This window comes from Triturus cristatus, chromosome 9, assembly GCF_964204655.1.
Source record: "Triturus cristatus chromosome 9, aTriCri1.1, whole genome shotgun sequence".
Lineage (NCBI taxonomy): Eukaryota > Metazoa > Chordata > Amphibia > Caudata > Salamandridae > Triturus > Triturus cristatus.
Genome location: NC_140592.1, coordinates 37,013,615 through 37,022,780, shown reverse-complemented (window position 1 = coordinate 37,022,780; position 9,166 = coordinate 37,013,615). Strand labels below are relative to the sequence as shown.

The 9,166-nt window shown below is 55.9% G+C and overlaps 1 protein-coding gene across 1 annotated transcript in view; it reads right to left on the bottom strand.

The window, feature by feature from the left end:
• Positions 1–4,126, bottom strand: part of LOC146797324 (G protein-coupled receptor 22-like) — a 1,041,243-nt gene extending 1,037,117 nt beyond the window's left edge. The window contains exon 1 of the mRNA XM_085624334.1: positions 2,588–4,126. The gene's annotated coding sequence lies outside the window, so the exon portion shown is untranslated. The remainder of the gene's footprint in view (positions 1–2,587) is intronic.
• Positions 4,127–9,166: the final 5,040 nt, after the last annotated feature.

The following is a 9,166-nucleotide window of genomic DNA, read 5'->3' as shown; positions in this document are numbered from 1 at the left end:
GCGGGGGGGGAGAGGGTTACCAGGAGGCTGTCGTCGGCTGGGTAAGGGGGTTTAAAGGTTCCGTAATATACTAATGGATGTGACAAATATAAAGGTGTTTCAGGGAGACACTTGGGTGAGATCATGGGTTTGTGGGGGCAGATACGGGGGCTTCTATCCTAATGCACATTTGTATAGATGCGGTGGCATAGGCGGTCGCAATGGGCCATGTTAGGTCAAATTAGGGGACACAGTAGGCACATATTGGGGTACAGGCGGCCAGACTGGGTGATAAGGGAGTCAGTTAATGGAAGAGAGGGGGTCAAATAAAGAGGCTTTAGGGTATTACAGGACCGGTTAATGGGACCGAACAAGTTCAGATTATAGGACGGAAAAGTGGCCGATCGATGGGGAAAAAGGAGGTCCATTAAGGGGATTTAGGGTCAGAGAATGGACATATAGGGTCAGATATGGTGTTACTAGAGGGGTCAGAGGTGAGGCATATGGAGGACAAGTAAAGTGATTTATGGGCTTGAGAATGTAGGATATAGGGTCACATAAGACAGGATTGTCTCAGATAATGGGGCTTATAAGGATCACGTGAGGTACTACTGGGGGTCAGATTATGAGGCATATGGGGTTAAGTGATTTAGTGGCATGATAATGAGGCGTGGAGGTTCAGATGAGGTGATACTTCGGGTGTCAGGTGATGGGGCATGTAGAGTCTGGTAAGGTGACACTGGGGCAGATAGTGGGATATATATAGGGTCAGCTAAGGTGTTACTAGGGATCACGTGATGAGGTATATAGAGGCGACATAAAGTGATTTATGGATTAAATAATGGGGCATATAGAGTCAGTGAAGGTGTTACTAGGGGGTCGTATTATGAGGTATATAGAGGTCACATAGGGTGATTTATGGATTAAATAATGGGACATATAGGGTCAGTTAAGGCTTTACTAAGGGGTTGTATTATGAGGTATATAGAGGTCACATAGGGTGATTTATGGGTCAAATAATGGGGCATACAGGGTCAGACAAGGTGCATTATGTAAGACAAAGGGGCATGTGGGGTCAGAGAAGGTGTCAATAGAGAGGATGAGATGATGAGGCATATGGAAGACACTCCAAGTGCCGTATGGGCCAGCCCATGTGGAATACAGGGCCAGGTAAGGTGACATTGGGTCAGATAATAGGGCATGTAGGGTAGAATTAGGTGTTACGGGGGGGGGGGGGGGTCAGATTTAGAGGAATTTTAGTTTCACATAAAATAATTCAGTGGTCAGATAATGAAGTTTATAGGGTTAGATAAGGTGCTAGAGTGTCGGATGATGGGACATACAGGGTTAGATAGGTTGACACTGGGTCAGATAATGGATCTTATAGGGTCAGGTGCGGTGTTACTAGGGGGTCATATTATGAGGCATAAGGAAGTCACATAAAGTGGTTTAGGGGTCATACAAAGTAAGATAACATGCATTAGGCCAGATAATGTGGCGCATAAGGTCAGAGGAGGCAATACTAGGAGTGTCATGTGATGGGGCATAAAAGGTCAAATACGTTAATACTATAGGGTCACATCCAGCAAGCTACATTCCTCCCCACTTCTTGCCATCTCACAATGACAATCAGACATGGGATGATATTAACAAAGTCCATTCCAGCGGATCTCTGACCCATGTCTCCCTCCAACCAATACCTGCTCAGGACCATAAACTTTAAATGAAATATCTCAGAATGGACCACCCAGTGTCGCAAACAGCTAAGTGGAATATGAACATAAAAATCCCATAAAGGGGCTTGCAGAGCTGTTCAAAGCTGCCAGCGTACTGAAAACCATAAACTGCGCACCTGTGTTTCACACTCCTTCATGCAGCGCACCGCTGAGCGCGGTGCCCCATAACACGATAACGGCGCCTCGGTGGTCCTCACACGGCTGTGTCCCATAACACGATAACCGCACTTCAGTGACCCTCACGCATGACCCGCAAACACTTTCCACACAGGATCAAACAAAGATAACCAACTTGCAACCGCGCACCCTACACAGTGCACTATGCTATCCATGTAAGCAGGTATTTCAGTGTCTCAAGTAGGGCTAGTAGGCGCTGTATAAATATTGCAATAATATAATGGGACATATAAGGCCAGATAAGAGGGCATTGTAACAATTAATGGGACTTATAGGATCAGATGAAGTGGTACTAGGGGTAACATGATGGGGCATCTATAGTCTTAGATAAGATGACTTCAGGTCAGATAATGAGGCTTGTAGGATAAGGTAAGGTATTATGAGGATGGGTGATAGGCCTTTTGAGGGTCGCATAAATGACTTTGGGGGTCAGATAAGCTGACATTTTAGGATAAGATGCTTCATGTAAATATTATACATTAAGGGATTATATGGGTAATCGTAGTTCAATTATGCATAATCCATCTGGGGTCAAATGCAAGACATGAATTGAGGAAATTCGCTTCCTGAGAGAGGAAAACCATCTTCCTTTTCCCCTTACTCTGGGAATTGTCTGGAAGTGTGCTTAGAAAATCTCAAAATATCTATTTAAGATGCTTCAGGGCGCTGTTAGCAGGCATTTGGCGAGTTCTTACCTTCTGACTGTATCTCCCCTCTGTTCTGAGGAATGTGGTTCCTAGCTCCTTCCACCATTGAACTGTAGCATCCGAGAGAGATCGGGAAGGAAACTGCAGAACCCGTTAGAATTCACAGAAATCCCTGGAGCATCCGTGAGAGGTCACAGAACTCCCTGCAGCATCCGTGAGAGGTCACAGAACTCCCTGCAGCATCCGTGAGAGGGCAAAGAACTCCCTGCAGCACCCGTGAGAGGTCACAGAACTCCCTGCAGCATCCGTGAGAAGTCACAGAACTCCCTGCAGCACCCTGAGAGGTCACAGAACCCCCTACAGCATCCGTGAGAGGTCACAGAACTCCCTGCAGCACCCGTGAGAGGTCACAGAACTCCCTGCAGCATCCGTGAGAGGTCACAGAACTCCCTGCAGCATCCGTGAGAGGTCACAGAACTCCCTGCAGCACCCGTGAGAGGTCACAGAACTCCCTGCAGCATCCGTGAGAGGTCACAGAACTCCCTGCAGCATCCGTGAGAGGTCACAGAACTCCCTGCAGCGTCCGTGAGAGGTCACAGAACTCCCTGCAGCATCCGTGAGAGGTCACGGAACTCCCTGCAACATCCGTGAGTGGTCCAATGACTGCAGCATCCGTGAGAGGGCAAAGAACTCCCTGCTGCATCCGTGGGAGGCCAAGGAACTCCCTGCTGCATCCGTGGGAACTGAAAGTTTTTCCTGCAGCATCCGTAGGAGATTACTCATTGCAGCACCCCTGAAAGGTCATAAGCCTTCCTACAACATCCATGAAAGGTCACAAGACTCCCTGCAGCATCCGTGAAAGGTCACATAACTCCATGCATAATCCGTTCTAGGTCAGGAGACTAGGTACTTCCTGCGGCATCAGTGAGAGATCTGCGAGCTCCCTGCACCACAGTTCAATATCGCTGTACCTTCAGGGCACGCGAAGAGCTCCCCGCAGCATCCATGAAGCACCAGTGCTCCTGCACTGGGCCCTCGGAGAGCTCCCTGCAGCAGGGCCTGTGATAGGCTGGGGAGCTCCGGGCGCAATCCTTCTTAACCCGTGAAACACTCGAAGTTCTGCTGCCTGTGCAGGGGCTGCGCCCTCAGAGTACACGAACAATCAAAGACGCCCGGGTGTTCATCCAGGACCCTGGAGAGCTCCCGGAGAGCTCGCTGCTGGAGGGTCTGCGACAGATTGTGGAGCTCTGCGCAGGAGTCCCTCAGAGCGCGTGAAATACTCGAAGTCACGCAACATGTGCAGGACCTGTATCCTCAGAGTACACGCACAACAAAGCGCCCTGCAGCCTCTGCCGGGAGGCTCACTCACGGTACTCGAGGAACTCCGCGCAACGTGCAATGCACAACAGCAGCTCCGCGCAGCATCCGTGAAAGAGCAGAACTCCCGCCGCCGGGGAGGATGCTGAGCATTCGAGGTACCCGCGAGTCTGGCAGAAGCATCCTTTGCGCATCAGCAGCTGCACGCAGCGTGCGTGCGTAGCCGGGGCTCCGGCAGCATCTGCAACGCTTGCTCATTAAGGATGTAGAGAGAGCTCCCTTCAGCAGCAGTGAGCGATCTGAGCCCGCGCAGCCTCTGCGGGTGTTGTACGTTCATGGTACACGGCCAGCCTCCTGCAGCATCCAGCGTGTGTGTGTGTGAGCGCGCGCGCGTGCGTGTGTGCGCAGGGCTCCCTGCGGCATCAGTGAAACTTCAGCACTGCTGCAGTCCAAGTGGACGCTGCGCATTTATAGCGCCTGGTGAGCTTCCTTGAAAGACCAGGGCGCCTGCAGCCTGTTCGTGTGCCGTGCATGCGCAGAACACGGACATGCCCTGCTGCGCTCCTGCAGCCCGAGCATGTGTTGCACTGTGTAGTTCATGCAGGTGCCTACAATGTGTTGAAGATCAGAGTCCCTGCCGCCCGGGCCAGTGTGGTTCATACGGGGACCCAGACCTCTCCCTTCAGGATCTCCGCCGAACCCACCCTGCCAGAAGGGCTCCCAGCAACCTGGAGTGCGGGGGAGGTGGCGGCCTGTGCGGGGGTCCAGAGAGAACCATGCAGCACACATCCAGCCTCCAGTGTACACGGACGGTTTCTGCTCTAGGAGATGTGAGTTCACTGCTGCGGGAGAGCTCCCTGCAGCACCCCTGCAGCCCCCACTGTGCAGGGAGGTTTCAGCTCCAGGGGGTGTTGTGTGTCACTGCTGCGGGAGAGCTCCTTGCAGCACCCCTGCAGCCCCCACTGTGCAGGGAGGTTTCAGCTCCAGGGGGTGTTGTGTGTCACTGCTGCGGGAGAGCTCCCTGCACCACCCCTGCAGCCCCCAGTGTGCTGGGAGGTTTCAGCTCCAGGAGGTGTTGTGTGTCACTGCTGCAGGAGAGTTCCATGCAGCACCCTTGCAGCCCTCCCTGTGCAGGGAGGTTTCAGCTCTAGGGGGTGTTGTGTGTCACTGCTGCAGGAGAGCTCCATGCAGCACCCTTGCAGCCCCCACTGCACAGGGAGGTTTCAGCTCCAGGATGTGTTGTGCATTCACTGCTGCGGGAGACCTCCTTACAGCACCCCTGCAGCTCCCAGTGTGCAGGGAGGTATCAGAATCAGGAGGTGTTGCGCTTTCACTGCCCCAGGAGAGCTCACAGGAGCACCCCTGCAGCCCCCAGTGTGCAGGTAGGTATCTGATCCGGGAGGTGTTGTGCATTCACTGCTCCAGGAGAGCTCCCTGCAGCACCCCTGCAGCCCTTGGTGTGCAGGGAGGTATCAGAATCAGGAGGTGTTGCGCTTTCACTGCCCCAGGAGAGCTCACAGGAGCACCCCTGCAGCCCTTGGTGTGCAGGGAGGTATCTGATCCAGGAGGTGTTGTGCATTCACTGTTGAGGGAGAGCTCCTGCAGCCCCCAGTGTGCAGGGAGGTATCAGGAGGTGTTGTGTGTTCACTGCTGCAGGAGTGTTCCCTGCAGCACCCATGCATCTCTAAGTATGCGGGAGGTTTCCCCTCCAGGAGGTGTTGTGCATTCACTGCTTCGGGAGAGCTCCCTGCAGCACCCCTGCATCCCCCAGTGTGTGCGGAGGTTTCACCTCCAGGAGGTGTTGTGCATTCACTGCTCCAGGAGAGCTCCCTGCAGCACCCATGCATCCCTAAGTGTGCAGGGAGGTTTCACCTCCAGGAGGTGTTGTGTATTCACTGCTGCAGGATAGCTCACTGAAGCACCCCTGCAGCCCCCAGGATGTGGGGAAGCTTCAGCTCTAGGAGGTGTTGTGCATTCACTGCTCCAGGAGAGCTCCCTGCAGCCCCCAGTGTGCACGGAGGTATCTGAACCAGGAGGTGTTGTGCATTCACTGCTCCGGGAGACCTCCTGCAGCCCTCCTGCAGCCCTTGGTGTGCAGGGAGGTTTCAGCCCCAGAAGGTGTTGTGCATTCACTGCTCCAGAAGAGCTGCCCGCAGCACCGCTGCAGCCCCCAGTGTGCAGGGAGGTATCTGATCCAGGAGGTATTGTGCATTCACTGCTCCGAAAGAGCTCCTGCAGCCCCCTGCAGCCCTTGGTGTGCAGCGAGGTTTGAGCCCTGGGAGGTGTTCTGCATTCACTGTTGAGGGAGGGCTCCCTGCAGCACCCCTGCAGCCCCCAGTGTGCTCCAGGAGGTGTTGTGCATTCACTGCTCCAGGAGAGCTCCCAGCAGCACCCCTGCAGCCCCCAGTGTGTGGGGAGGTGTCAGCTCCAGGAGGTGTTGAGCATTCACTGCTGCAGGAGAGCTCCCTGCAGCACCCCTGCAGCCCCCAGTGTGTGGGGAGGTTTCACCTCCAGGAGGTGTTGTGCATTCACTGCTCCGGGAGAGCTCCCTGCAGCACCCCTGCAGCCCCTGGTATGTGGGGAGGCTTCAGCTCCAGGAGGTGCTGAGCATTCACTGCTCCTGGAGAGCTCCTGCAGCACCCCTGCAGCCCCTGGTGTGTGGGGAGGTGTCAGCTCAGGAGGTGTTGAGCATTCACTGCTCCAGGAGAGCTCCCTGCAGCACCCCTGCAGCCCCCAGTGTGTGGGGAGGTGCCAGCTCCAGGAGGTGTTGAGCATTCACTGCTCCTGGAGAGCTCCTGCAGCACCCCTGCAGCCCCCACTGTGCAGGGAGGTTTCAGCTCTAGGAGGTGTTGTGAGTTCACTGCTGCAGGAGAGCTCCTGCAGCACCCCTGCAGCCCCCAGTGTGTGGGAGGTTCCAGCTCTAGGAGGTGTTGTGAGTTCACTGCTGCAGGAGAGCTCCTGCTGCACCCCTGCAGCCACTGGTGTGTGGGGAGGTGTCAGCTCCAGGAGGTGTTGTGCATTCACTGCTCCTGGAGAGCTCCTGCCGCACCCCTGCAGCCCCCAGTGTGTGGCGAGGTGCCAGCTCTAGGAGGTGTTGTGCATTCACTGCTGCAGGAGAGCTCCTGCAGCACCCCTGTAGCCCCTGGTGTGCGGGGAGTTGTCAGCTCCAGGAGGTGTTGAGCATTCACTGCTGCAGGAGAGCTCCCTGTAGCACCCCTGCAGCCCCCAGTGTGTGGGGAGGTGTCAGCCCTAGGAGGTGTTGTGCATTCACTGCTGCAGGAGAGCTCCTGCAGCACCCCTGCAGCCCCTGGTGTGCGGGGAGGGGTCAGCTCCAGGAGGTGTTGTGCGTTCACTGCTGCAGGAGAGCTCCCTGCAGCACCCCTGCAGCCCCTGGTGTGCGGGGAGGGGTCAGCTCCAGGAGGTGTTGTGCGTTCACTGCTCCAGGAGGGCTCCTGCAACACCCCTGCAGCCCCCAGTGTGCAGGGAGGTATCTGATCCGGGAGGTGTTGTGCATTCACTGTTGAGGGAGGGCTCCCTGCAGCCCCCCTGCAGCCCCCAGTGTGTGGCGAGGTGCCAGCTCCAGGAGGTGTTGTGCATTCACTGCTGCAGGAGAGCTCCTGCAGCACCCCTGCAGCCCCTGGTGTGCAGGGAGGGGTCAGCTCCAGGAGGGGTTGTGCGTTCACTGCTGCAGGAGAGCTCCTGCAGCACCCCTGCAGCCCCTGGTGTGCGGGGAGGGGTCAGCTCCAGGAGGTGTTGTGCGTTCACTGCTGCAGGAGAGCTCCCTGCAGCACCCCTGCAGCCCCTGGTGTGCGGGGAGGGGTCAGCTCCAGGAGGTGTTGTGCGTTCACTGCTCCAGGAGGGCTCCTGCAGCACCCCTGCAGCCCCTGGTGTGCGGGGAGGGGTCAGCTCCAGGAGGTGTTGTGCGTTCACTGCTGCAGGAGAGCTCCCTGCAGCACCCCTGCAGCCCCTGGTATGTGGGGAGGTGTCAGCTCCAGGAGGTGTTGTGCGTTCACTGCTCCAGGAGAGCTCCTGCAGCACCCCTGCAGCCCCCAGTGTGCAGGGAGGTATCTGATCCGGGAGGTGTTGTGCATTCACTGTTGAGGGAGGGCTCCCTGCAGCCCCCAGTGTGTGGCGAGGTGCCAGCTCCAGGAGGTGTTGTGCGTTCACTGCTGCAGGAAAGCCCCCTGCAGCATCCCTGCATCCCTGCAGTCCTAGGGTGTGGAGGTGCTGTGCATTCACTGCTGCCTGCGAAAGAGCTCCCTGCAGCACCCCTGCAGCCCCCAGCCTGCTTGGGCATGGGGAGTCCAGCGCTGAACCACTGCAGCCCGCGGTGGGAGCCGTGCAGTGTGTGCAGTGTGCACCCAGTGTGCCGGAAGAGCTCCTGCAGGGTTTGCCCGCTGAGGCACCCCCAAATAATTTCACTGCTCGAGCCTCAGCGCACCCGTACCCCCCACTCAGGAGAGCCAAAGATGCGTGGGGGTGAGTCACGTGACTCGGCTGCCTCTCCACTGGTGGGCTCTTAAAGGTGCAGTGGCGGGTGCTACAGCCAGTCCACTGGGAGTGCAAGTAAGGGCACAAGTGCGGGTGTGCAAGTGGAATGCACAGGATGGGTGTGAATTTGCAAGCAAAGAGAACGGCAGGATGAGTGTGCAATCAGAAAGCAAAGGGTGGGCGTTACGGTAGAGATCACGGGTGATGTGCAGGGGGGGGGGGGTGTTGCAAAAAACAATCACAAAGTTGTGTGAAGAGTGGGAATGCATGCAGAGGATGTGGTATTAGGGCCAGAGCTCCCGAATTGCAGCTGGGGAGTCAAGTTCGAATCTCGGCGTCTGCTCAACATCTTGTGATTCTTGGCAAATCACTTAATCCCCCCGTGCCCATCAAAAATAAATGTGTCCATGTGTAATGTCACCGGTGCCCTTGGAAGGTGCTCCAATTCCTTTGAGTCTAGTTCGCGCTTTAGAAAACTACAAAAAAACACACACACACAAAACCCACTGTATTTAGGAGGGTGACAGTTCGAGTGTGCCTGTGCAGGGCTCCGGATGGGTGTGCTGTGGAAGTGAGTGTGCAACTGTGTCAGTGAAAACCTCAAGGTGATCACAAGGTGTCTGCAGCTCAAGTGTTGAGCACAGGGTGGGTGTGCACAACGAGTAAACACATCGTAGGTGGTTTGGCACTGGGTGGGTTTGAAATAGCAGCGCTTTGGATGAATTTGCATGTGGGCACCGCTCAGTGGGTGTGCATATGGAGAGCACAGTGCGTGTGCGTGCGTGTGTGTGAATATGGAGAGCAAAGAGTGTGTGTGTG